The sequence below is a fragment of the Cornus florida genome, unplaced genomic scaffold (genome assembly GCF_030987335.1).
Source record: "Cornus florida cultivar Cherokee Brave unplaced genomic scaffold, ASM3098733v1 CherokeeBrave_3.0.0_Hap2_Chr04, whole genome shotgun sequence".
NCBI lineage: Eukaryota > Viridiplantae > Streptophyta > Magnoliopsida > Cornales > Cornaceae > Cornus > Cornus florida.
Window position 1 is genome coordinate 41,690,188 of NW_026775574.1, and position 27,895 is coordinate 41,718,082.

General features: G+C 38.6%; 1 pseudogene; it reads left to right on the forward strand.

The window, feature by feature from the left end:
- LOC132304929 (uncharacterized) lies at positions 1-27,877 on the forward strand (annotated as a pseudogene).
- Positions 27,878-27,895: the final 18 nt, after the last annotated feature.

The following is a 27,895-nucleotide window of genomic DNA, read 5'->3' on the forward strand; positions in this document are numbered from 1 at the left end:
ATGTCGAATGTTTTTAGCCCACTTACTGCTATACTTAAGGACAACAAATTAACCGGGCCAAACTATATTGACTGGAAGAGAAATCTTCACATTGTACTCACTACACAGGAGTACAAATTTGTGTTCACTCAAGAGTGCCCTCTTATACCTGGCCCTGATGACAGCCATGAGCTAAAGGAAATGTACGAGAAGTGGCAAAAGGCTGATGAAATGGCCAAATGCTATATTTTAGCTTCAATGTCAAATGTTTTACAACATCAGCATCAATCTTTTGTCACTGCTTGTGACATTTTATTGAACCTTAAGGAAATGTTTGGGGAACAAAGTAGAGTGGCACGACAAGTCGCAATGAAACAGATTATGAACACTCGTATGCCCGAAGGAACTCTAGTTGGCGAACACCTTTTTAAAATGATTTCTTATTTCAATGAATTGGAGGTTCTTGGGGCAGACATAAATGGTGAGACCCAGGTTGATATAATTCTGCAATCATTACCAGAGTCATTCAATCAGTTCAAACTAAATTATTCTATAAATAATATGGCTTATTCTTTATCAGAACTGATGAATGCTCTGTAAGCTGCAGAAGGAATTTTTAAGGGTCAAAGGAGTGTTCATACAGTGGAAAAGGGTTCTTCTTCTCATGGAAAGCTAAAAGGTAAGAACCATAATAAGAAGCAAGGTTTCGCTATCCCCAAAAGGTTGGTACTAGTGTTATTGTCAAGGCTAAGGGAAAGGCTAAAATCAAAGGAAATGGTTTCCATTGTGGTAAAGAAGGGCATTGGAAAAGGAATTGTCGGGTGTATCTAGCAAAGAAGCACTCTGAAGGTATGCTTCAGTCACTCATTATTAAGACATGATATGTGGTTGAATCTATAGATTGTTTGTAGATTCTGGAGTCACTAACCATGTTTGCAATTTATTGCAGGGTTCCAGGAAGCCAGAAGATTGAGTGAAGGGGAGATATCTATCTTCATCTTGCGCACAAGCAAGGATAACAGCAGTATTAGTAGGAGTAGTTATTTTGAAATAAATGATAGGAGTTCATTATTAAAGGTTGTCTTTATATACCAGAAAGTAGAAAATACTTGATTAATATTTCAGTTTTTTCAAAATCTTGGTTTTCAATATTTTTATTTAGAAGTTTTAATAAATAAAAATAAAAGGTTTAATTATTCTGGTACATTGATGGATGATCTTTATTTAATTACTCCTACACCTCACTCCTTGTATGATATTAAAATAATTGTTGTGTTGTCTTACCATCAAAAGGAAAGATTCCTTTGAATAACTCTATGTGTTTTGGCATATGTGGTTAGGTCATATTAATCTAAATAGGATCCAATGACTGGGTTGGGTCTTTGGGCTCTTTAGTGGTTAAACTACTTCCAGTTTGCGAATCCTACTTAGAGGGTAAAATGACTAAAAGGCCTTTTAAGGCCAAGGGGCATAAAATCAAAAGAGGTAGTAGAGTTGGTGCATATAGATGTATGTGGTCCTATAAATGGGATCATATCCCAAACTTCTACACTAGGCTTACCATAACAAAATGGTGTTATGAAAAGAAGGAATAGAACCTTACTCAACATGGTAAGATCAATGATCAGTTATTCAAGTCTACCAGTATTATTTTAGGGCTCTATCTAAAGCAAATCCAAACACTCCTAAGGAATTGTAAACCAGGTGTAAGCCTAGTTTACAAAATATATGTAAGTGGGAGTGTCCTGCACTTATGTGGAAGGAAAAGCTTGAGAAGATAGGACCGAGATTATATGTTTATTTATTTGTGGGCTACCTAAATGGTACAAATGGTTATTCATTTTATAATCCTAAGGAGCAGAAAGTGTTCATTAGTACGAATACTACTTTTCTCGAGGAGGGTTATATAATGAATCACTATCCTCGAAGCAAGATTGTTTTAGAGGAGATGATAGATACACCAATCAATTCAAGAGTGGATATAACAGTTATAGATGATGAGACATCATAAACTATGCGTAATGACCCAGTCATTTGCCTCCTTTTCCTTTTTCTTGAAATTTTACGAATGAATTTTTTTCGTTTAATTTTCTTTCCTAAGCTCTGTTTCGTGTCGCTTAGTGTCATCTCGAGTGCTCAGAATTGGTTTCTGAGACTCTTTCATATGAATTGACAACTTCCTTTGAGGCCCGAGTCATTTTCGCATTTTCACTTTTCGGACACTATGCGCTATTTCGTCCTTTTCCCTATTTTGTCTTATCTTCGTTTGTCACTTGTTTGGTAAAACCTCACTTTTCATGCTCGGAGTTAGTTTTTAACTTCACGTACCTTCATCTTCTATGGTTTCCTCGAAATACATATCTTTACTTTTGCAAGAAAGTACTCTGGTTGCTCCCGGTGTCTATTGGGGCATAGATGCACAATTCTTTATAATCTTTTTCATTTCTTGGGTTATTTTTCATAAATATCTTTTGAAGATATTTTATTTCAGGGGTATATAAGAAAATATCTTTTGGAAGATATTTTCATTCTGGGGCAATTTCGTAGTTAACCCTTTTTGTAGGGTCATTGTGCAATTAACGAAAGTTATTGCAAAATGTCTCATCTGGAGCCTGGATCCTCGTACAGGATGCATTTTCACATTTCGTTGAGTCATGGACTCTTGGAAATTCCTTCTGGCCATTTTTATCCAGTTCCAGAGTTTTTGGACCCGGTTGCTACCGAACTTATTCGGGGCATAACTTTCTGCTCGGGACTTAGTTTTTAACGCTGTTTCTTTCGTTGTTCATATTTTTTCATTTTGAATCTTTTTAATTCACAATGTTTTGCCATTTGAGTGCGTTTGCTCAAATTCCACTTTTCCGGACCTTACGGGGCCCGTTAGGGGCACTTTTTGAGATTTCTTTAAAAGGGGGGTGAAATATTTTATTTTTTATCTTCCCCACTCTCCTTGCATGACCTGAAGTAGCCATGGATGCCCATGGAGCTTCCACCTTCTCTCTCCTCCTTTGATTTACTTTTCCTAAGTGAAAAGTCTTTGGCCTTCACGGTTTTTGTTCCCCTCGACGTGTTCTACCATTCCCCCTTCTTAGTATTCATTTCTGACCACTTCTTGAGTTTAGGTTTGAAGTCTAGTTGTGATTTTCATGGGGCTTCCCTCGGATTCATGTAGATCGTGTTGTCTTCGTCAAAACCCTTCGATTACGGCGGATTCGGAACACTTTTCTTCCGGTGGGGATTTGGGGTTTTCATCTCAAATTGAGGTAGGGGGTGTTATAATTTAATTTCTTGCTATATTACATGCTTGTGATGCTTATACAACTTGATTACATGCTTGAATCACAAAATCTAGAAATTTTATTATTTATTTTTCTTGTGAAGGATTTAATTTTCCTGGTTGTCCATAGCTTTGTTTAATCATGTGGCATTTTAGAATATTACCTCTTAATATGTAGATTTACATATATTAAATCTAGATTATTTGGACAAGTAATGAAGATTTTATTTAATATTTATCTTGAATAAAATATTAAATCATGTGGCCTTATCTAGCTTTAAATCAACATGTGATAGCATATTATATTAGGCTTTAGCATGCTCTTCAACATAGATTAATTTGAGAGTAATCGGAGAAGTTTTGAAATCTAGTAATATAAATTAATTAGATTAATTAAATTGCTCCAAGTGTACTATTCATCCCGTTGAATTTCCGACTTGAAATTCTTGGTATGCATGTCATATAGTTTCACATATATAAAATCTAGAATATTTGATTAGATTTTGAAAGCTTTCAATTATTAATTTTTTAGTATTAAAGTTTAATACTCGTGGCCGTACCTTGCATGAAATGTACTTGTACCGTGTTCTTAAATCAAGTTATGACATGTTATATAACATATATTAAATTGAGGTCATTTGGATGACTTTCAAAATATAGAGATTTTAATTAAATGAAATAATTAAAATCCATTTAATGGTTCTATGCACTTGATTAAGTTTCTAACCTTGTATTCATGATTTTCTTGATAAGTTTCTTCACGCGTATTACTTTGAGCATAATCGGATAAGTTTTGAAACTTACATTTATTTATTTCCCTTGTATGGAACTTGGCTCACATGGTTGTGTCGTGTATGAAATGGACTTGAAACTTGACATTGAACTTGCCCTTGATATGATTCTTAACATAATTTGTTCGTAGAACATTTGGACTTGTCATGTAACCTTGATAATTTAATCCCTTAAGTAGATTAAATTTCCTTTTATGCCTCCCTCGAGTTAATCATGTCTTGATATCATGTATCTAGACTTCTTGTATCTTGGTTTCATTAATGTGCTTAATGAACATCCTCATTTGTTTCGGAATGGTTTATTCACACATGTGTTGTTTAGTTACAATTGAATCATGTATTTTATACTTATGGTATATTTGCTTCGATGGATTCCATGTGTTATTTATCTTGGTTCTGGTCTATATAAATGCACACATTGATTTCTTGACATTTCACATGCCATCATAGTTGAGAACTTAGGGCATGACTTGTGTGTTCCAAAATCTTGGTTGTGCATGATATGTGGTTAATGCATTTCTTATATTTTGATACAATCTTGACTTACACAACTTGTTGATTTTGGGACTTGGGATATCAATCAAGAATTGACATGGCTAGGACTCGGTTCTAGTACTGGGGAATGTCCCTCTACACTATAATGTGCACTAGGGGAAATGTACCCATGGGTTAGTAGCCCTAAAGTGATCTTAAGAGTACGGTTTTAATCCGAGTGATATCCAAGTTTCCACATTGGTTGATTTCATTCTTTAAATTTCAAGTTGCTATTCCTTGAAGATTTAAACTTGTCGTGTATGTGAAATGCACCAATCTTGTCTTATTGCATAGATTTTATGCTTCATTCATGATTAAACTCCTTAAATTTTAAGCGTTGTATTCCCTGAAGATTTAAGACTCTTTTCGTGTTATGTGGTAGATTCTACCCATGTTTAAATGCATATATATTATGCCTTCTTCCTTTTCGTGTTTTATGGAATATCCCATGTTTGTTTAATTGTGTAGATATTATGCATTATCCTTGATGTCATGTGTAACTCTTTTCGTGTTATGTGAATGGTTCCAACTTTGTCTAATAGCGTAGATATTATGTCATGTTCTTGATTTTGTGTATTAACCCTTTCGTGTTAATTGGAATGCTCCAATCATGTTAATTGTATTGATAATGGAATTCATGTTAATCTATGTTCTAGTATCCTTTTGTCCTGTTGTATGGAATTATTCTAAGCCTTGCTTAATTGTATTGATAATGCAATTCATGTTAATCTATGTTCAAGTAACCTTCTTGTCATGTTCTTGGATTATCCCAACTTTAACTTGTTTTATATATGTATATATATCTTGATTCTTGTTGCTTATACTCCATGGTAGCTTAGGATGATCCCTGAGTCTAATCTTCGACATAGACGTTAGGTGACATGATCCCTTTTGAACTATATCATGTTAGTCCTAAAAAAATCTCTAAAGAAATCGAGTCGATGCATGCTCATCCCCTACGAATAAACTTGTTAGTCTTGTTTATTCACCCCAAAGTTACTGGGTGTTTTGTAGGTAAAGAAGCTTTGTTGTGGGATACACAACTCTCTTAGACATGCTAGGAGTCTTGAAGTATTTTTGATGACATTGAATATGCACATGTTAGCATATCATGTTTACTTTCGTTTATTTTGATAAAACTTGTATTCTTCGATTCCATATATCTAAAGTGTGCATCAGCACACTCTTTTCATTGTAATCCATGTATACTAAAAAATGTAGAATTTTGCCTTTAATGAGAAAAGCATGAAAACTTGGGTTTCAATATGTCATTTTCGCACCGGTGTGTGCATTGTGTATGTAATTCATCATTTAGCATTCATTTGCCATATGTGAGGTGTGGCCAAGGGCCAAACACCATTTAGTTTTCATTTTTACATTTCAATTCACATATTGCATTTTGGTCTTAAATAGTAGAAACCAATCCTTTAAGGGTTTATTTTCAAATCAGGGAGTGCAAAGTGTGTTCCGGCACCTCCACTAGGTCTCATTTATCTTGTATGAAGTGTGGCAAAGGGCCAAATGGTCATTTGAAACCATTTCCTAATTTTAGTTTTCAAATTTCCAATTTCTAGTTCATTTTTGCCTTTTTGGCCGTTGGGGGTCAAATTCTATGGACTATTGTAGCACATCCTAATAGGTAAGTTACGTTTGCGTGCATGGTCGTTTCTGGGCAAACCTTCTCCTTTGGTGAAATGAGCCTCCTATGGATTCATTTTGCACTTTTGTTGCATAATCTAATTTTAGGGAATCCCGGGGTTTTCCTTCGGGAAATAAATTCCGGTCTTCATATGGTCTCTTAGAAAACGTGATTTTAGGGGGGTTTTTTTCCATGTTTTTCTAGAAAATGTCGTCTTGGTGCCGAAAATCGATCGCAAAGTTCAGCTTTCTGTTTTTTTTTAGTAGCTTTTTGGACCTCCATGACCAGATTTCATGGAGGGGCATTTCGGGCATTCTACATTGCGTTTTTTTTGTTTTAATTCTCTTGCGAGTCACGTAGAAAGCTCCATTTTGAGGGGGGTTTTTTCTTTGTGTTTTTCTAGAAAAATTCATTTGGTAGCCCGTTTTCACTCTCAGTTGTCGGCAGATTCTGAAAAAATTCATGTAGCAGCTTTTTGGGTCCATCTTGACCTATGCTGTTCAAGGGGCATTTTAGGGAATTTACATCATGTTTTTTTTGGTTTCTTCCTCATTGTCAGGTAGAAAACGTGATTTTAAGGGGGGTTTCTTCTTCATGTTTTTCCAGAAAAACTCGTTTAAGGGTCCGTTCTTAGCCTCGGTTCTGGGAAAAAAATCAAATGTTGCTTGTTGTAAAAATACTATTCCTGCCTAGATTTCTTACCCGGAAAATAAGTTGATTTTTTTTTAAACTTTGAGGCTTCATATCTTCATCATCCGGACTCCAAATCAAGTAATTTTTGAGTCTAAGTTTATTAACTTTTACTTGTCTGTCCAATGGTATGTACGGTTGCATTCAATTCTCTCTAAAAGGACCATTTTACCCCTCGCCAAGTACCCTTGCCGCACAGTTTTGAAACCCGAAAGTTAGTTTTTATGAAACTTTGGAGTTTCATATCTTCTTCATCCGGACTCTAAATCAAGTGATTCTTGAGTCTAGATTTGTTAATTTTTTGTTGTCTTTCCAATGGTGTGCTAGGTAGCACCTGATTTTATATTTATCAGAAATGACTATTTTGCCCCTGGGGTTTTTTTGGTCATATTTTTAATCTTTGCTTCCGCATCAGTTCTCATTGAGTTCTACGACCTCATGGAAGGTCACTTTGACTTCTTAGAGTCTTGTTTTTTGTTTTTGCTTCTGCCTTCGGATCCGTTATCGTGTCAATCTTTGGTTCATCACAGGACGCACTGGCTTGAAAAACCAGGGCCATCACACTATGAGTCCATAATCTCTTATTATATCAGAACCTTAACATAGTGGGAGGGTTATCAGGCCATCTGATAGGTTAATGCTTTTGGGAAAGTCTGACGAGGCAATCCCAGAAGAGCAAGATCCCTCTATACTTATGAAAAGGTTACGAATGGTTGTGACTTGGAACATTTGTTTTGATCGTGGTCAAATCATTTGAATATGATTAGAATATGAATGGGCCTTGTGTATACAAGAAGAGTAATGGAAGTGTGGTGATGTTTTAAAGAGATAGTTTAGCATGGAGATATTGTTGTCATTAAGATTGCATCTGCAAATAACCATACAGATCCTTTCACTAAGACTCTACCTACTAGGGTTTTGAGTCTTATATTGAAGGGATAGGTATTAAATGTAATGGTAATTGGCTTTGAGTACAAGTGGGAGATTGTTAGGATTATATGCCCTACAATCTAATTATTTATTCGATATTTTATTAATAAATGTGATATTCATGCATTGGGCTTTACATATTTTTGTATGAGATGCATTATAGTCCTCAAGTTGCATTATAGGTGACTTAAGTGTGTAAATGAGATTTACACACAAGAGATTTAGGCTCACCGGTTTCTTGCACCTTGGCATTGTTCACAGTCAGTGATAAAAGTTGGGCACTTTTATCTATAAGACTGTAACACACTTAATCTATATAAGATAGGATGGTTTGTCTCGACCATTGGGGTAGTTGACTTTAAGGCAGTGTGTTAGTGTGCTTGGAGTACACTGAACTGGATCACCATAAGATCACACCATACAATGTACAGTCATTATTTTGGTGTGTTTCTTATGTACTAAATTCGTAGGCTTTAAATCCTGAGGAATTTAGTGAACTCAAGTTTCAGTATTAGTCACTATGACTTATCAATGTGTGAGATCTTTTTAAGGTCAATACCATGGTATCTGATAAGCGCCGAATATTGCATATTCAAACGCCCTTAATTGCATTATTTATGTCCATTGTTTGCTTATTTTATGTAGATTATCCCCATTTGTGTGTTTGTATATATTTTCAGGTCCTTTTGCCAAAAAGGAGTACAAATAAGACTTTGTGGATTTTAGACCATCAAAAGGCACAAGGCTGAATTTCTGGCAGCAGTGGAGCCATGACTTTGCTCGCCATTTAGACCTAGAAACCTCAAGAACTGGAGTTCCCTCATAACATAAAAGATTTAGATCTCTGAATCAGCTTTCCAAATCTTCAAACGGTTTGTCATTCAGAGCTTGGAACAGAGAGTTATGGCCTTGTTACCAGAGGTGCACAGAACTGCCTGGCAGCAATGAAATTCTGCCTTAATCTTCATTTTCGACCAACCATCCTTGAGAATTGGATCTCCACCAAAACATAAAGTATTTAAAGCTCTGAATTAGCTTTCCAAATCTTCAAACAGTTTGTCATTCGGAGTTCGTAACGCAAAGTTATGGCCATTTTACCAAAGTAGGTCCGGGCGAAGCAAAACAAGCATGGGGCATTCTGGCCAATTTTCGAGTGCTCGAGGCCTTATTTCGAGTGCTCGAAATTAGGGCAGATTGCTTCACGAGATCAGCAGTGGAGTTAGGACTTTGCTCGCCATTTTGACCTAGAAAGCTCGAGAACTGGACTTCCATCATAACATGAAAGATTTAGAGCTCTGAATTAGCTTTCTAAATCTTCAAACGGTTTGTCATTCGGAGCTCGGAGCAGAGAGTTATGGTCTTTTTACCAGAGGTGCGCAGAACTGCCTGGCAGCGATGAAATTCTGCCTTGATCTTTATTTTCGACCAACCATCCTTGAGATTTGGATCTCCACCAAAACATGAAGTTTTTAGAGCTCTGAATCAGCTTTCTAAATCTTCAAACGGTTCATCATTCGGAGTTCGGAGCGTAAAGTTATGGCCATTTTACCAAAGTAGGTCCAGGCGGAGCAAACCAAGCATAGGGCATTCTGCCCAATTTTTGAGTGCTCGAGGCCCTATTTCGAGCACTCGAAATTAGGGCAGAATTCTACACGACTCAGCCCACTTGTGCTCAGATTTTACCTACTTTGGAAGCTCTCCTTTATGAGTTGGTTGGGGATGTTTCTTGGAGGAGAGAGAGGGCTTTTTGGGTGGATTTCTTATCTAGATAAAGAGGGGAGAGCCACACATTTACATATCCTACATTTCTACAAAATTAGAGGAGAGAGAGGAGAGCAAAGAGGAGGAGTTCTTGAAGCTTCAAGGAGGAAGCTCAAAAATGGAGGGGAAAGCCTTGCTTCTTCCTTCATCTAGGGCCACCATGGGTAACTAAACCTCCTCTAGGGAGGTGATGAAGCTCCATTTTGTAAGCTTTGCTTTGTTTTGATTTATATTTGGGGGTTAATATATGTATGTAATCCTTCCATGAACTAGAGCTCTTCATTTGATGTAATGAATTTCAATACCTATACATAATCATCTTGAGTTAAATATCTTGTCTTAGATAGTTTTTCTCCTATGATTATATTGCTACATTTTCATGGTCATAATGGAATGGAGTTTATGGAAGTGTTGTTAATGGCATGATATTTAGGAGATTTGATAATCTATTACTTAGGATCTTCCTTTGATAGATTATTCTTGGATTCTATGTCATGTGCTTCTACTATGTGATTAAGGGCTTGATAACTCTATGCTTAGTGAGTATGTCTAAGGTTACAACCTAGTTTAGGTAACCAAAACATGCAATGCTTTGATAGGTTATTCTTACCTATTGATTTCATAAATTTCTTGAAGGGAATGTAATAATTTGTGTTGTTGCATCCCATGGTTATACATATATGTTATTCCCCTAAGTAAATCATATCCTAGCATGCTTATTGATGGTTGTGGAGTCTCTTCCCTAGTCTCTTCTCTATTGTTCTATTTCATCCTAAATTCCTTGCAAATTAGTGTTTTATGCACTTTGAATTCCTAATTTAAGTGACAACAAACAAAACCTTTATGAACAATCCCTCATCATTCTAGAAAGATTCTAGACACTAAGGTTGTCGTAAGACTAGTGTAGTCCCAGTGGTTCGACTTACCTGACCAATAGCCCTATTTTACAATGATTCGTGCTATTGCGAAGGTTGATGTATGATTGACCAACCGATCAATTTTTGGCGCCGTTGCCGGGGATTTGCATACGGTTTAGCGACCAAGGTTCTAGGGTTAATTTTAGTTTGATTATGAATATTGTGTCTTGTGAATATTCCTTGCGTGTTTTGACCATCTTTGTGTTTTAAGTGTTGTAAGATTCTAGGGACTTGAAGTGCCGTGGGAACGCTAGCAAATTGTAAGTCTAGAGGACCCCAGGTAAGTCTCTTGACTTCTAGTTTCAACTTGTAGATACAGTACATGTGTTAATTTTAGAAGTAGTTAATTTCGTTGTGAAGCCCTTGTAGAGGCTATTATCTTGTTTAAATTCATATACAAGCATCGGTCCTTGTCGTGGCCATTTATTTTTTGTCTTGATAATTGAGGAGAAAGGGAACATCGTATGTGGAGTATTGATGATGAATTGTGTTGTTGAATATATGCTTTGTTATTGATGTTTGGCCGTAGGTCATTCTCTCTACCCACACTTGACTCGCCTAGTGATATAAATTCACTTGAAAGAACTCTTAGACGGAACCTTAGGGAACCCACTCTTACAAGGGATCTTGAAACTGAATTCAATACAATGGGGGATAACGTAGGAAATCCGGGGAATGAAAGGGCTGAAATTCCTAATGTAGAACCAATGACTCTTAGAGATCATTTCATTCCTACCACCTATGCTTCTCCTTCTTGCATAGTAATGCCAAATATAGATGCAGCTCAATATGAGATCAAATCAAGCACCATCCAAATGCTTCCATCATTTCATGGCTTTGATAATGAAGATCCATATAAGCATCTTGATGAGTTCCTTGAAATCTGTTCGACCATCCGGTTAAGAGGTTTTCCGGACAATGCACTTCATCTCCATCTTTTCCCATTCTCCCTAAACGATAGGGCAAAATATTGGTTGAACTCCCTCGCTCCCAATTCCATTACTTCTTGGGCTCAATTGCAACAAGAATTCCTTAAGAAGTATTATCCGGTGAGTAAAACCAACCAAATGAGGCGTTCCATTCTAAGCTTTTCTCAAGTTGATGGAGAATAACTCCATGAGACTTGGGAAAGGCTACAAGATCTTCTTCGAAAATGTCCTCATCATTTGATCCCAAAATGGCAATTAGTGCAAGCTTTCTATGCCGGCTTAACCGAAACCCATAGATTCATGGTTGATTCTTCTTGTGGTGGGATGTTCATGTCCAAGAATGCGGATGAGGCTTGGACCTTACTTGAGAATTTGAGTGAAAATTCACTTCAACACAATTCTCAAAGGGCTCCGACCGCAACCACTCCAAACAACACTAACCCTTGTCAACCAAAGTCAATAAGGGAGGAATCATCTCAAGTGGATGCCATCGCTCATAAATTCTACCAATTGATGGCACCACATCTTCCTCCTTCATTGTCTCAAAATTCGGCAAGTTCAGTTTGTGCTTCATGTACTAGTCCATTCCATCTCTCGGAAGATTGCCCCACACTGGAGCAATTTCCCAATCCTAATCAAGAGCAAGCTAATGCCATGTTCTCGCGGCCCGGGAACAATCCATATTCCAACACCTACAATCCGGGTTGGCGAGATCATCCGAATTTCTCGTGGTGGCAACAAGCCCCACAAAATTCCCAATTCCAAAACCAAGGGCGGCAAAATCTGCCCTTTTCTCAATATCAAGGTAGACCTTTCCAAGCTTCTTCAAGCTACCGTCCTCCTTACAATCCAAATGTCTTCAATCAACCTCCTGTGTGTCCAACTGACGAGATAGTAGCTGCAAACAAGCAAATGATGGAATCATTAAATAAGCAAATAATGGATGCCAACAAGCAACTCTTGACATCCTTGCAGCCTACTCTCCAAATGGTTCACTCTCATACTCAATCCATAGCTAATCTCGAAAATCAAGTGGGCCAAATAGCTAACTCGGTGAATCAATTGCTTCAAAAGGATAAGGGCAAGCTTCCCTCTCAACCTTTTGAAAATTCTAGAGGAATGCATGTGATTGACGAAACCCCTCCTCCGAGTGGGCCGACTCATGAACAAGTTCAAGTTATTACCACCCTTCGGAGTGGTAGAGTGGTTGACAACAAGGTCGATGGAGACAAAAGTGAGGAAGTTTCTCCTTTGAAAAATCCGAATTCAAGCTCTTCTAATCCAAATTCTTGTCCAAATACCATTCACGAAAATCCCACACATGTCACCCCAAATGTGGAAACTACTTATGAGCCAAAAGCTCCGTTTCCTCAACGTCTTCAAGAGTGGACACATTTTGGAAACAAGAATTGTAAAATTCAAGACATGTTGGAAGTTTTCAAGCAAGTGAAGATTAACTTGCCCCTCTTGGATGCTATCAAGCAAATCCCTCCCTATGCAAAATTTCTCAAAGATTTGTGCACTCAAAAGCGCACCTCTAAAAATCATTTGCCAAAAAAGGTGAGGTTGACTGAAAATGTTAGTGCTATCATTCATCACAGCACTCCTCCGAAGTATAAGGATCCGGGCGCCCCCACAATCTCTTGCGTCATTGGTACAGCAAAATCGAAAGGGCCCTCCTTGACTTAGGAGCTAGTGTGAATTTAATTCCATACTCAGTCTACCTACAACTTGGTTTGGGAGATCTTAAGCCGACTTCTGTGGTTTTGCAACTTGCCGATAGATCGGTCAAGCATCCACGAGGTATTCTCGAGGACGTTATCATCAAAGTGGACAAATTCTACTTCCCGGTAGATTTTGTGGTTCTTGATACGGAACCGGTCCATGACCCAAAAAAAGCACATTCCCGTGATCCTTGGTAGGCCATTTTTAGCCACGGCTAATGCATCAATTAATTGCCGAACCGGGGTGATGGACATTGCTTTTGGAAACATGCAAGTCAAACTCCACATCTTTCATGCAACTCAACATCCCTCCAATGAGGATGATTGTTTTCTTGTGGATGTCATTGATGAAGTGGTCGAAGAATCTCTCCCCTTCCTTCTAAGCAAAGATCCTCTTGAAACTTGCATGTCCCATTTTGACTTCTCAAACTTTGATGTTGATCAGGCCATTCAAGAAGTCAATTCCTTGCTTGATATTAATGCTGTCATGGATGTACCTCCTTGGAAAATTCCAAAAGAACCACTTCCCCAACTTTCCACCACTCCTCCGGTCCCATCATTGCTATCTCCGCCACAACTTGAGCTTAAGCCGCTCCCGGCCCATCTCAAGTATGTGTTCCTTGGTCCAAAGCAAACCCTTCCGGTCATTATTGCCTCGGACCTTCAAAAAGACCAAGAGACCAACCTTTTAGCGGTGCTCCAAGAGCATAAAGAAGCTATTGGTTTGACAGTGGCAGATTTGAAAGGAATTGACCCCTCCATTTGTATGCACCTCATTCATATGGAGGATGACGCAAAGCCTACTAGAGAGGTCCAGCGCCGGTTAAATCCAAATATGAAGGAAGTGGTCATGAAAGAGGTGATCAAATTGCTAGATGCAGGAATCATCTATCCTATCTCTGATAGCAAGTGGGTGAGCCCCACACAAGTTGTCCCCAAGAAATCCGGTCTCACCGTTGTTGAAAATTTAGCGGGTGAGCTCGTGCCACAACGAACCACCACCGGGTGGCGTGTGTGCATTAACTATCGGAAACTCAATTCATCAACTAGGAAAGATCATTTCCCACTCCCATTTATTGATCAAATCTTAGAAAGGTTAGCCGGCCAAAGCGTCTATTATTTTCTTGATGGTTATTCCGGCTATAACTAAGTGGCAATCGCCCCCCAAGATCAAGAGAAAACAACATTCACATGTCCCTTTGGTACTTTTGCCTATCGACGCATGCCTTTTGGTCTATGCAATGCACCGGCAATGTTCCAAAGGTGCATGATGTCCATATTCTCCAATATAGTTGAAAAGTTCTTGGAAGTTTTCATGGACGATTTTTCCGTATTTGGCTCCTCCTTTGACTTGTGTCTCAAAAATTTATCTCTTGTGCTCCAAAGATGCAAAGAGATGAATCTCATTCTAAGTTAGGACAAAAGCCACTTCATGGTCCAAGAAGGCATTGTTTTAGGACATGTCATTTCTAAGCGGGGAATCGAGGTAGACAAGGCAAAAGTTGAGTTAATCTCTAATCTTCCTCCTCCGAATTCCGTCCGTCAAATCCGTTCTTTTCTTGGCCATGCCGGATTCTATCGTCGCTTCATCAGAGATTTTAGCAAAATCTCACGGCCCTTGTGTAATCTCTTAGCTAAGGATGTTCCGTTCAATTTTGATGACGCTTGCATGGAAGCTTTCATCAAACTTCGCATTCTCCTCTCATCCGTCCCAATCATGAAACCCCCTAATTGGTCTCTTCCCTTTGAGATCATGTGTGATGCATCCGACTATGCATTAGGGGCGGTTTTGGGCCAACGTGTGGATAAACTTCCGCATGTCATTTATTACGCTAGCAAAACTCTCTGTGATGCCCAATTGAACTACACCACCACTGAAAAAGAATTGCTAGCTGTGGTGTACGCCTTGGATAAATTTCGCTCTTATCTTCTTGGCTCCAAGGTCATCGTCTTTTCAGATCATGCTGCTCTTAGGCATTTGTTAGCGAAAAAAGAGACAAAACCCCGTTTAATTCGATGGATCCTCTTACTTCAAGAGTTTGACATTGACATCCGGGACAAAAAAGGGACCGACAATGTTGTCGCCGATCATCTCTCTCGTTTGCTTATTGAGAAATCTTCAGAATTCGCAGCCATCCGTGATTCATTTCCGGATGAGCAACTTCTTCAAGTTTCACATTCTACTCTTCCATGGTTTGCGGATATTGTCAATTATCTTGCGGTTGGCAAAATTCCAGCTCATTGGTCCAAACAAGAGAGGGACCGGTTTTTCTCCCAAGTCAAGCATTTCTTTTGGGAAGATCCGGAACTATTCAAGTATTGCCCGGACCAAATCATCCGGTGCCAAAAAGACCGCTAACAAAGTTCTTCAAAGTGGATTCTTTTGGCCTACCTTGTTTCGGGATGCATACAATTTTTGCAAATCATGTGAACGATGTCAAAAACTTGGATCCATGTCCCGAAGAGACATGATGCCCCTTACCAACATTTTAATTGTTGAAATTTTTGATGTGTGGGGGATTGACTTCATGGGACCATTTCCATCTTCTTATGGCTATGAGTACATCCTTGTAGCGGTGGATTATGTGTCTAAATGGGTTGAAGCCGAGGCTACCAAAACCGATGATCATAAAGTCGTGATCCATTTCATTTAGTCTCACATCTTTAGTTATTTTGGTACGCCCCGAGCAATCATTAGTGATGGTCGATCTCATTTCCGAAATCGTTATCTAAAATCCGTCCTCGCTAAGTATTCCGTCATTCATAAGGTTGCTACACCTTACCACCCTCAAACGAGTGGTCAAGTAGAGATTTCTAACTGGGAGATTAAGCACATTTTGGAAAAAACGGTTAGACCGGACCGCAAAGATTGGTCATTAAGGCTAAACGATGCGCTTTGGGCTTACCGGACAGCTTATAAGACACCCATTGGCATGTCACCATATCGACTTGTCTTTGGCAAAGCATGTCATCTCCCGGTAGAATTAGAGCACCGTGCTTATTGGGCCATAAAAAGGTTCAATTTTGATCTCAAACAAGCCGGCTCTAATCGTGCGTTGCAATTAAATGAACTTGAGGAATTGCGTAATGACGCGTATGAAAGCGCAAAAATCTACAAGGCAAAGACTAAAGCTTTTCATGACAAACACATCGTCAAGAAGTCTTTTGCCCCCGGACAAAAGGTTTGGCTTTTCAATTCCCGCTTGAAACTCTTTCCCGGTAAACTCCGGTCAAGATGGGATGGTCCATACATTGTCACTACTGTCTTTCCTCATGGAGCAATCGAACTTCATGACCCTGCAAAAGGATCTCTCTTCAAGGTTAATGGCCAACGGCTTAAGCCTTGCATTGATGGCACAATCCCAACCCGAAAAGTTGAGGAAGTCCTCTTGGCTGACCCAATTTATGAGGATTAGTGCCAACTCTAACTTTGTCTAGCTATCGACATTAAATTTAGCAAAGCAAGGGAAGCAATTCTTTCAATTTCCAAGCTTCCTTCTCTTTGAAATTGCTCGTGCCTTGCAAAAATTTTCTGGGAAACGGTTTAGAAAAGCCAAAGATTTGATTTTTCTTAGACCTTCTCAACTCTAATTTTCATTCCCGGAAATTTCCATCGCTTCCTAGCAATTTCATCGGATCTTGGGAATACTACTAATGTGCATAATGTCTCATTTGTAATACATTCTTGAAAATTTTGGCAAAATCATCCATGCATTGAAGAGATGTTCCAAAGCTTGAAATTTTTCTCAAAATTTCCTATGCATTGGATTGGAATGAATTTGCAAAGTCTAAAATTTTTTCTCCAGAAATTTCATTCATCCATGCTCTGTGTGATGTTGTAAAATTTGGAAATTTTTCCATGCAATTTACATTCATGCATGCATCATTAATAAAAAAAAAAAAAAAAATTTCTCCAGAAATTTCATTTTTCCATGCATTGCATTGAGGTATAAAGTTGAATTTTTCATCCTTGCATTCGAATGACATGATGTTGCCAAGTTTAAATTTTGTTGCAATGTTTCAAGTTAAAAATATTTATATATTTACAAATTTTTGCAAAATTTTCATGAACTTGAAACATTGCAAATAAAAAAATAAAAAAATAAAAAAAAATTTTACGTTGATGTCAACTTATTATTATTATTATTGTTAATAATAATAATAATAACGCAAATTTTTAAGGTTCCAGTTCAAAGTTTTCTTGCATGCATTGCATTCATGCATCATAATACCTGCATTCAGCTCTCAGTGCATGCATTGCCTTCATGCATGCATGCAAATTCCATGTAGCAATTCTTGCATGCCTTAACACCTTGCATGCATCGGACTCAATGTTACATGGCATGCCACTGTCGTCATTTGCTCACTGGCATGCTCACTGTCCCTCCATGGTTCAATGGTTTCAAGAACCAGCTTCATCCTCATGCCCAAGCCCCGAGTGCTCAAGCTCACCCTCTGCTCTTATTTCAATCCCAACAGCGGAGCCCACTGCCTTATTTTCGAGCACTCTCACTCCCTCTTCTGAGTGCTCGAACTCCCCATACAAACCACCCGAGCCTACTGTCTCCATGTCGAGCACTCGACCTCCCCCTTGCGAGTGCTCGAAGCACCTCAACCCAACACCTCCACTTCGAAGCAAACCCACTGCCTTCAATTCGAGTGCTCGTCGGCTCATTTTGAGCACTCGAATCTGCTTCCTCACTCCTCATCAACCGACCAACCCAACTCATCAACCCACTTTCCTCCTTGCTCGAGCCTAACCAACATCTCACCTCACAAACCAACTTCCCTCTCCACCATGCCTCCTTCTACACCCCAACACCATCCCAACTCTCTGCAACCCACTTCTCAACTCACCCATGCTTGCACCACTTCATCACCTCGCACACACAGAACCATGCAACCATGCATGCATCAACTCAAACCTCAACTCCTAGCTCTCTCCTCAACCCAACCATCCCTCATCCCTCCTCAACCATCCACCACCCAACCATCTTCACCATTCACTGAACCACCAACCTTACCACCTTTCTTCCTCCTCTCAACCCACAACCCTGCATGCCCATGCATGCAAACCCACGCAGCCCTCCCCACCAACTCCCTCTCTCTCCCTCCCCTTGCAAGTGCTCGAACACTCCCAACCATCCAACCAACTTTCTCTCTCTACCCAAACCAACCAACCTCACCACCACTCTTCATACCATGCACCTCAACCCCACACAACCAACCCCACCCATGTAAATAACCTCCTCTCGGTCACCTTTACTTCTCTCTATCTCACTCGCCAACTCCATCACCAATCCACAACTACACCATCATACAAACCATCCCCATGACCAACCATCTCCCAAGCCACCTCCCTACTGCAACCAATCATGCCAACCATGCATGCAAGCTCCATTTTCACTCTCTGCCGGTTTCTAGAGCACTCGAAGCCAAGCTTCGAGTGCTCGCCACTGCTCGAGCTCTCACACACAAAACAGCCAAGCACACTGCCTTCACTTCGAGTGCTCAAAGTGAAGCTTTGAGCACTCGAGCACACCCACTTCCTCCCTCTTTTAAAACACCATCTCACTCGAATCTGCCTCATCTCTCAACCCCAACTCTCAACTGCACCAAGCACCCACTCAACTCTACCTCTCAGCATACAAACCCAGCCACCATGCACCCACGACCTCACCACCCCTCCACGCAACCAACCGAGCCTCACCCATCAACCAAACCACCCTCCTATGCATGCATGCCCCTCACTATGCACCAACCATATCAACCAAACCAACCTCACCTTCTCTCTCTCTCTCTCGGCAATCACCTCATGCCAACCTCGCAACCCCCCACCTTCTCTCTCAACCAAACAACCACCCAACCACCCATGCTCACACGACCACCCTCTCGGCATTTCAGTTCCGCAGCCATTGCCAGTTTTTCGAGCACTCGAAGTCCAACTTCGAGTGCTCGAACCCCCTCTCAACCTCACCCAAGCTCTCTCACTCACCACCCGAGCACTCAACCTCTCGGCATCTCTCCATCCAGGCCAACCCCTACATGCCAACTAACCACCACCCTGCCACCAACCTACCCACACCAAGCAACCCAACCCCATCACTCCTCTCGGTTTGCACCAATCAACCCAACCCCATGCAAACCCAACCACCATCAACACCGACTCCACGACCTGCATCACCCTCTCTCTCAACCTCACACTCCACCTCCACGTTCAACCAACCCAACTCACAAACTCAACCTCATCTCCTCTAACCACAACCACCTCACCACCCCCTTGCATGCACACCACCCTCTCAACCAAACCAACCTCTCATGCGACCAACCCCTCATGCATATCTTAAAAAAAAAAAAAAAACAAAAAAACAAAAAAATATATATATTTATGCACTAAATAAAATAAATAATACTAATAGTAATAATAATAATACTAAATAAATAAATAAATCAATTTTTTTTGGCATTATTTTGTTTTTCATCTTGCACTAAACTTCAGGTTAGAGTTTTTATTTCTGTTTTGGTTTTTCTTACAGGACCTATGCTTTTCCATATATATTTTAGTTGTGTTTTGATAGGTCTTCATGTCCAATTTTGGGGGACGCATTTGCGCACTCACATGGCTGAACATTTACGTCGTTGTCACTCCACTTGATATTATTGTTCTTTTCCCCCCCCTTTTTTTTTTCCTTTTTTTGCTCTTATTTTGGTATGCTTGTCTTCACACCTTGAGGACAATGTGTCATTCAAGTTTGGGGGTGCATTTATGCATTTTTGGTTTCATAATTTTTGCTAAGCAATGATAGTATAACTTGGAACTTGTCGGAGACAAAGCATATGTTTAATACCTTGTGTATAGAAGCAGTTGAGAAAATTTTGAAAATAAAGAAATTTGAAATTGAAGTGATCATGCAAATACAATGTAGTCTGTATAAATGCCTCAATTAGATTCTTGCTGGATTTACACTCTTATAAGCTTCACAATGCACAGATGCACATTGGAAACTTAACTGTGAGGCATGCAACTTGATCGACCTTGACCTTGGCCTAGTTAATTTGATTTGATGAACCTGATAGATGAATATCTTTGGTATGATTTAAGTTGGACCTAATGTAAAAAAAAAAAAAAAAAAAAAAAAAAAAAAAAAAAAAAAAAAACTGAGAAAGAAAGAAAAAAAAAATGATGACCAGTTGACGTTCGTAGCCTTTCCAACTCAAGCTATTAAGCCCTAGGAGTGTCTCTACACTTAGCACCCTAAAGCCGTCTGGTTTGGGAGTTGTTGGCCTAACGCTTGCTACAAGGGTTGGTTAGAAAGCTTAAAGGATTTAAACATTGCACGGTCATTCAAAAAAAATTGTAATAAACATGGTTCTTTGGAGTTCGTAGCCTTTCCAACTTGAGCTATTAAGCCCTAAGAGTGTCTCTACACTTAACACCCTAAAGCCATCTAGTTTGGGAGCTGTTGGCCTAACGCTCGCTACATAGGTTAGTTAGAAAGCTTAAGGGACTTCAGCATTGCACAACCATTCTATGTTTCGCTTATGAGTTGAAATAAATTATCAACAAGCAACAAAAGTTGTCTTGTAAATAAAATCATGCCTTAGGGACCTCATTTAAAGGGGAATTCAATGATTTGAAAACTTGTGCTTTGGAATTGGAAAAGAAAGTAAAAGCCGCATGTTGAGAATTCAATTCACTTTCATTGGAGTTTGAGTTATTTCCATTTAAGAGATGACAATTGAGTTATTTATATGGACTATGATGTTGATGCATGCATGTTGAAATGTGTTTAGTATCAATGCTTCATATATGCAAGGTAGTCTTCCCAATGACCCCATCTCCAGCTCTTTTTCTGTTTCAAGTTATTTTTGAGCTATATATATATCTCATTTTACCATGGATGATATTTTTGTAGTAGCATGCCCATGGTTGTCTTTTCATTAAGTTTTTCATTCTAGTTTTGCTAAGGGACTAACAAAATGTAAGCTTGGGGGTGTGATAAGCGCCGAATATTGCATATTCAAGCGCCCTTAATTGCATTGTTTAAGTCCATTGTTTGCTTATTTTATGTAGATTATCCCCATTTGTGTGTTTGTATATATTTTCAGGTCCTTTTGTCAAAAAGGAGTACAAATAAGACTTTGTGGATTTTAAACCATCAAAAGGCACAAGGCTGAATTTCTGGCAGCAGTGGAGTTAGGACTTTGCTCACCATTTCGACCTAGAAAACTCAAGAACTGGACTTCCCTCATAACATAAAAGATTTAGATCTCTGAATCATCTTTCCAAATCTTCAAACGGTTTGTCATTCAGAGATTGGAGCAGAGAGTTATGGCCTTGTTACCAGAGGTGTGCAGAACTGCCTGGCAGCAATGAAATTCTGCCTTGATCTTCATTTTTGACCAACCATACTTGAGAATTGGATCTCCACCAAAACATAAAGTATTTAAAAATCTGAATTAGCTTTCCAAATCTTCAAACGGTTTTTCATTCGGAGTTTCAAACGCAAAGTTATGGCCGTTTTACCAAAGTAGGTCCGGGCGGAGCAAACCAAGCATAGGGCATTCTGGCCAATTTTCCAGTGCTCGAGGCCTTATTTCGAGTGCTCGAAATTAGGGCAGATTGCTTCACGAGATCAGCAGTGGAGTCAGGACTTTGCTCGCCATTTTGACCTAGAAAGCTCGAGAACTGGACTTCCATCATAACATGAAAGATTTAGAACTCTGAATTAGCTTTCTAAATCTTCAAACGGTTTGTAATTCGGAGCTCGGAGCACAGAACTGCCTGGCAGCGATGAAATTCTGCCTTGATCTTTATTTTCGACCAGCCATCCTTGAGATTTGGATCTCTACTAAAACATGAAGTTTTTAGAGCTCTGAATTAGCTTTCTAAATCTTCAAACGGTTCATCATTTGGAGTTCGGAGCGCAAAGTTATGGCCATTTTACCAAAGTAGGTCCAAGCGGAGCAAACCAAGCATAGGGCATTCTGCCCAATTTTCGAGTGCTCGAGGCCCTATTTCGAGCACTCAAAATTAGGGCAGAATTCTACACGACTCAGCCCACTTGTGCTCAGATTTTACCTACTTTGGAAGCTCTCCTTTATGAGTTGGTTGGGGATGTTTCTTGGAGGAGCGAGAGGGCTTTTTGGGTGGATTTCTTATCTAGATAAAGAGGGGAGAGCCACACATTTACATATCCTACATTTCTACAAAATTAGAGGAGAGAGAGGAGAGCAAAGAGGAGGAGTTCTTGAAGCTTCAAGGAGGAAGCTCAAAAATGGAGGGGAAAGCCTTGCTTCTTCCTTCATCTAGGGCCACCATGGGTAACTAAACCTCCTCTAGGGAGGTGATGAAGCTCCATTTTGTAAGCTTTGCTTTGTTTTGATTTATATTTGGGGGTTAATATATGTATGTAATCCTTCCATGAACTAGAGCTCTTCATTTGATGTAATGAATTTCAATACCTATACATAATCATCTTGAGTTAAATATCTTGTCTTAGATGGTTTTTCTCCTATGATTATATTGCTACATTTTCATGGTCACAATGGAATGGAGTTTATGGAAGTGTTGTTAATGGCATGATATTTAGGAGATTTGATAATCTATTGCTTAGGATCTTCCTTTGATAGATTATTCTTGGATTCTATGTCATGTGCTTCTACTATGTGATTAAGGGCTTGATAACTCTATGCTTAGTGAGTATGTCTAAGGTTACAACCTAGTTTAGGTAACCAAAACATGCAATGCTTTGATAGGTTATTCTTACCAATTGATTTCATAAATTTCTTGAAGGGAATGTAATAATTTGTGTTGTTGCATCCCATGGTTATACATATATGTTATTCCCCTAAGTAAATCATATCCTAGCATGCTTATTGATGGTTGTGGAGTCTCTTCCCTAGTCTCTTCTCTATTGTTCTATTTCATCCTAAATTCCTTGCAAATTAGTGTTTTATGCACTTTGAATTCCTAATTTAAGTGACAACAAACAAAACCTTTATGAACACCCCCTCATCATTCTAGAAAGATTCTAGACACTAAGGTTGTCGTAAGACTAGTGCAGTCCCAATGGTTCGACTTACCCGACCAATAGCCCTATTTTACAATGATTCGTGCTATTGCGAAGGTTGATGTATGATTGACCAACCGATCAGTATCTTGGGTGGCTAATGTTGGAGCTCTGGGAACACAATTGCTCAACATGGAATCCACACTTTTTATAAGAATTAAAATATCCCCTTGATGCAATTTAATAAGTTTGATAACTGGAACCTGGCCAGGGCATTTTAGTAAAATGTTTACTAAATTATTTTTCTATTATTTATTTAGAAAAATATTTATTTTAAAAAATTCTTTTATAAAAGAAATTCAGTGATTATAAGGATTAAATTGGTTACTCAAGGAATATAAGAAGTAGGCATGCCTTAGGTGGGACAGTATTTATTTTTCTTGGGGCTACTTATGGATATTCGGTAGTGGAGGGACTTATATGTAGTTATTTAGTATGACAGGGCCTTGTTGTAATTTTTGAATCCTATAGTGCAATTACAATATTATTGTGGTGCTTGTTGTAATCAATTAGATATGATAGAGTTATAACTCTATCTCTATCTAATTAGATAGGATAGAGTTATGAGATAACTATATCTCTATCTAATTGGAGCTAGGATAAGAATCCCTTCTGATCCTCATCTCTAGCCCCATTTACATACGTAATATCTCTCAGGTTTATTGTTTTATTATTTTTATGCACAAACTTTCAGAATACAGAACAATCGAGAGTGAGAGATATAGGGTTTCCACAAACTTGTGTATTCCGGGAATATAGATGTGAAGGTTTACTAGTGTTCAAGGCCAAAGGAGGAGCAATCTAATTCATTGTTATTCTCGGAGTGTTGACGATTAATTAATCATCCAAAGGTATGAATTCCCTTTTCAGTATTTCTTAATTTGATGAAATATCACATGGATATGATCCTAAAAATTTTTAAATCGTTTCCGTTGTGCCTTCACAACCAACATAGAGAATCTAGTGTAAATATCAATTCCCAAATAATCACACATAAGACAACAAGTAATTAAAATAGAGAACCATTAGGAAGAATTAAATTAACAATCACTAGGCTAACCACTAATCAAATAGAAATACAAGCGTTTAGATTACACAAGACTTAAGGCTTATCCAAGCCCTAAGTGAAGATCTAGCCCATGGTGGTAGAGGTGGTCAAGGTGTCAACGAGGTCCTCCTCCAAGTATGGCATCATCTTCTTCTTCTTTTTCTTTGAAGCTCTTTAGAGAGAGTGTGTGTAGATGTTCTTTAAACCCTTGTGCCTCCACTTCCCTCTTTTCTTCTGACCCCAATCTCTCTCTTTCTAGAGAGAGAAACTAACTATTATAAATGAATTACAATGTAAATTAAAACATAACCTTTTACAAATGGTTCAATTGGCCTTTTATATGTCGCCCTTGGAGTCCCAAACAAGTTAGAAATATGCCCAAAAATGGTCCAAACCCGTATCCCCCTTGTCCATGAAGTATAAGCCTGAACTGATATTAAAACTACTTTTACCACGATCGTTCAAAGGCATAGTTCGATCATTCAGAGCTTACTCGATCGATCAGAGATATGGTTCAATCGATTGTAGCATGTCAGCGCATAATGTGGATAAGGACAAAGGCTGAGATATTTATGGGGATAATGACAAAAGTAGTTATGAGGAAAAGATCAAAAGGTTTGATCATTCAAAACTCGATTGTTTAGAGTTCGATCGTTCAAAGCAAGCAGTTTTCAACATCAGCCTCCTTTTGCTCCAACTTCTCACCAAGACTCAGTTTGACTCCAAAAAGGCCTTAATGGACTGAAATTAGCCTATTTGAACCTTATTGACCTAAAATCAACAAAAACACAAATTAGAACTAAAACGAAAAAATAAAGATAGATGAAAGGGCTAAAATACCCTAATTTAGGTGCTAAAATATGCAACATTTGAGCACTTATCAGGCAGGCCCACAAAGGCTCGGAGGCTGGCTTGAGGAATAGCATGAGCATGAACCTGATTGTAGAATTTTTGTTTTGTTTTTTTTTTGGCCAAAATGTGGCGTTTTGGGGACAGCGGCTATTTTTTCTTTAACCTAGCAACAATAGTTCCTTAAGGCACTATTTGCATAATAGCTTTTTGGGAAAAAAAAAAAAAAAAAAAAACCTAAAAAAGGGGGTTATTTTGAACTTTTATATATAAAAATAAAAAATTAAAATAAAATTCATTAAATAAAAAATATATTGTTTTAGGCACTGTTTATCCAAAAAAAAAATCTGATTTGTGCCAAAAGTAAATTTAAAACACTATTTTTTCCCCTTAAAATTTGATTTTTAATTTATTTAAAAAATTCATTTCTCTTCTATAAATGCCTCAACTCATCTAACCCATCGCTATTCTCTATCATTCAGATTACTTCATCTTCTATTTTATCAATATTTGCTTTTATTTTTAACTTTTTGTTTCAATTTATTTATTTATTTTTATTAATCCATAATGGATAATGTACTATTGAAAACTGTAATATCAATCCTTACCTTTTTAATAATTTGTAAAGATATTGTTTGATTGAAAAATATTGTCGTTGAGAAATAAATTTATCATTTTAAATCTTAAAAAACTATTACATAATAAAAATTCTAGTCATGAAATGTATCCACTAAAAATATAGCAGGTATAAATATAGTTGTTAGAATTATAGCAATTGCGAAATGGTTAAAAAAAAAATAATTTAATTTATTATTATTTTTTTCAGAGAGCGAAAATTCGAAGAGCCTGATAGTGCGTATTTCTGGAGAGCAAAAGTTACTGACGTGGCTCTGAAAAAAGCTAAAGTGACATTTTTGGAGAGCCAAAATCTAGAGAGGCTAGATGCTCTAAATCGATCTCAAGTGGTCCCACCTAATGTCACCAAACCAAAGCCAATCATTTCACTCCATGTTAGCCAACCTAGTCCCTAGACTCCCCACGTGGTCCGATCTCCCTCACGCCCTTCCTTTTAGGGCTGCAATTAGGGCGGGTTGGGCGAGCTTGACACTTATCTCATGCTAGGCCCATATAAAAAATCTTCAGCCCAAGCCTGCCTTAAGCCTGAGCCGAGCTGCCTAAGCCCATCCTATACATAATTTGTCCAGTCTGAGCCCGCACTAAGCCTAACTCAGAAGAATTTGTGTGTAAAAAATGAATCAATCTATGCTAGACCCTTAACTTAAACCTAAAACCTTACTCATAAATCCCAAACACACTAATAACTTAGCTACTACACTCTTATGACTTAAGTATAATTATAAATATATATAATATTCTCAAACTCGGGTTGGATTTCAGGCTTTATCCATATCAACATAAGCCCAACCCGAATTAAATTCGGGCTCAAATTATATAGCTCAGACCCAAACCGAAAATAGAAAAACATTACTGTGGAAGGAAAAATCCCCCTCCAATAAAAGTCATCCACGTAGCCACAATAGGAGTTTTATTTTTAATCTCTTGATGGGTTACAAGAGCCCAGCCCTGTTCAAGCCGGGATAAAGACGCCAACCGCCCAAGGTCGCTAATGTTGAACTTCCGACCCATTAGGAAAGTCATTTGGACCAAGTTGCATTTGGCCCAAATTCATTTAAAGAAGGAACTAGTCCTGCTAATCAAAGGATCCAACATAGAAGGAAAGTTCTATGTAGGGAAAGTTTGACATGGAAAGAATTATAAAAGGGAAGAACTCTACTTTTAAAGAATGTTGTATACGGAATGAATTGAAGGACAAGCAAGGCGAGTCCTACCATAATTCCACCACTATTTTGTATATAAATGGAGGCTTAGTCCTCCAATAAAGATCATCAAGTAATATACGCTTTTCTCTGAATAATTATTGCTGTCTATTATTTTCTTTGAGTAAGTTGTATTTTTTTCTTTTAACTATTTCATTTGATTGAAATTTTGCACCTACACTTTGGCGCCATCTGTGGGAAACGTATAGAAATATACTCCCAGAATTGATTCAATTCTTTTATGCTACTATAATCTAGAATGTTAATCGGAGGATCCGCAGCAGCAGTTGATCAATAGATGGAGTTGATGCAAAAGATGCGAGAAGAATTCTTGCACCAATTTGAAACGCTTCATCAGGCGAATGAAGCCAGCGCAGCTCAGATTGCGTTGCTTCAACAGCATAATGATGCCCTTCAAATGGCGATGGCTTAGTTAGCACCATAGCCACCACCAGGTGATACGACAACACCTCATCCCAACCAAAACACTCCTCCAGTTAATGAACCTCAGGCCAATGAGGCATGGCCTAATCAAGTTCGGCCTAACAAAGTTTAAAAGGAGCAGAGGACAAGGATTGAGGTGGTCACTTCGGACAATCATCCTTGTCGTACGTAGGATGAACAGGTCGAGTCTAGCGATAAGCTTACGGTATGGACTAATAGTATTCCGGTTGGTACTGGCATACAAGAGGCCTTTGATGAAAAGAGGCTCCTAAGGGTTCAGACGCCCGCTGAGATAGCCAGAGAGCATAAGAACTCTCTAGTGAAGACTCCATTCACCGATGATATATACCATACTGACAGACTAAAGAAATTCACTGTGCCTTCCTTCACTCAGTTTGATGGTACAGGAGATCCTCCCGTTATCTCGATCACTACTCACAGAAGATGGCACTAGACAATCACAATGATGCGT